Source organism: Psammomys obesus, unplaced genomic scaffold (genome assembly GCF_907164565.1).
Source record: "Psammomys obesus unplaced genomic scaffold, mPsaObe1.curated_primary_1811, whole genome shotgun sequence".
In the NCBI taxonomy this organism is placed as follows: domain Eukaryota; kingdom Metazoa; phylum Chordata; class Mammalia; order Rodentia; family Muridae; genus Psammomys; species Psammomys obesus.
The window spans coordinates 10,819,880-10,821,957 of record NW_026596039.1 but is presented as its reverse complement, the minus strand read 5'-3'; the positions used below and the strand labels follow the sequence as shown (position 1 = coordinate 10,821,957).

The window sequence follows — 2,078 nt, the reverse complement described above, 5'->3', positions numbered from 1 at the left end:
AAAGAAAGAAAGAAAGAAAGAAAGAAAGAAAGAAAGAAAGAAAGAAAGAAAAAGAAATTAGACCTTAATAAAGTCCAAGAGCCTAAGAAAACTGGCAATCTTCCTTTTGCAGGGTCTTCCATACTCTTATTATTCATGAATATGATCAATAACACAGGCCAGATACAAATTATTCAAGATTTCTCCAGGAAGAGTAAATAATATTCTCAAAGACGTGACTGAAATAAGACAATACCTTTTAAAAGTTATTAGGTTATTTTTATCTTATGTGTACAGGTATTTTGCCTGTGTATATGTCTGTGCACCATGCAAGCCTGTTGCCCTAGGTGGCCATAAAAAGGTACAGGATCCCCGAGAATTGGAATTACAAGCTGTTATGAGCTGCTATGTGGGTGCTGGGAAATGAATCTGGATCCTCTGCAAGAGCAGCAAATGCTCTTAACTACTGAGCCATCTCTCCAGATCTACAAGATTTTATTTTTAATTACACTGTGTGTTTGTGTGTCTGCCTGTCTCTGTGTGTGCGCACATGGAGATCAGAGTCCAGAAGAGAGCAATAGATTTCTTGAAGCCTGAGTTACAGGTGGTTGTGAGCCACAGGACATAAGTGTCAGGAACTGAATTCTGGTCTTTTGCAAGCACAACATATACTGCTGACCTCTGAGCCATCTCTCTGGCCTCTAAACAATTTTAATGATAATCTCACAATCTGCTATTACTAGCACATACATTACTTTAAACGCACTATGGAAATTTAGTTCAACGGATTCTAGAGTTCACTAAGTCAGAGTTTAAAAGTAGAATAATCACCCTAACTGGCTCACACCAGTAGCTCCATTATTCTGAATTTCCATCTCACAAAAGAACACAGACACTTCACCATTTTTCTTTCTTAAATACAGTAGAGAGAAATGCATTTAAACTTGGAATTAAGAAAGCCATCTAGCTCTGGCTCTCTCTCTCCTTTCTGAGGTGGTCCTTTTTCCCCTCCCCTCTCATAATAAACTTCTTTTCTTATATTAAAAAAAGAAAGAAAAAGAAAGAAAACCATCCATATGCAGGGCAGTGGTGGCGCGAGCCTTTAATCCCAGCCCTGGAGAGGCACAGGCAGGCGGATCTCTGAGTTTGAGGCCAGCCTGGTCTACAGAGTGAGTTCCAGGAGAGCCAGGGCTATACAGGAAAACCCTGTCTCAAAAAAAAAAAAAAAAAAAAAAAGAAAAAGAAAGAAAGAAAGAAAAAACCTGATCTATTTCTGTAGCAAAAAAATACATCACAAAACAAAAATACTAGGGCTCTAGCTGTCAGTACACTGATTGCCTTGCATGCATGAAACCCTAGTTTGCTCCCAGCAATACACAAACCAGACATGTAATGCTCAACCCAGCACTCAGGAAGTGCAGGCAGGAGGACAGGAAATCAGGGTCATCCTCAGATACATACCTGTTTGAGGACAGCCTGCATATCAGAGGAGACAGTACCTCAACAACAGTAGTTATTATTGTTAATTAAATGAGCAGAGCATGGTAGTATACACCTGTAGTTCCATCACTTGATTGACAGGCAGAGGCAGGCAAATCATTATGACTTTAAGACCAGCCTGGTTCACATAACAAGTTCAGGCCAACCAGGCCTTACACAGTGAGATCTTGTCTCAAAAAAACCCAAACCAACAACAAAAAAAGGGGAAAATGAAAACACTCAATAGAAAATAAAGGGCATTTTAACTCAGCATCAACGACATGACAGAGGGCCAACAGCAGCAGCTGCACAGCCTTGTTCCTCAAGGTCACTAACAGAGAAATGGCATGTGCCTGCCCAGTGAAGAATCTTAGCTACTTCAATCCTTGGCACGTACTTGGCTGTGCTCTTCCATTACAAGCTCATCAAACTCTACTCAATGCACATTTCAAAGAGAGCATAGCTGGTAACCCAGCACCGGTCTCCACCTAACTCCACTTCTGAGTTCCAGCTTTTAGAGCCAACTACTTCACACAACCTATTTTGACCCTTAGGATCAGAGCCAAGAGATGGGATGGGATGGGATGGGATGGGATGGGATGGGATGGGAGGGGAGGGGA

At 41.3% G+C, this 2,078-nt stretch overlaps 1 protein-coding gene across 6 annotated transcripts in view; it reads right to left on the bottom strand.

Moving 5' to 3' along the window:
* The window catches only part of Usp28 (ubiquitin specific peptidase 28), a 57,793-nt gene that overhangs the window by 18,564 nt on the left and 37,151 nt on the right, over positions 1 to 2,078 (bottom strand). The gene's annotated exons all lie outside the window — the stretch shown is intronic.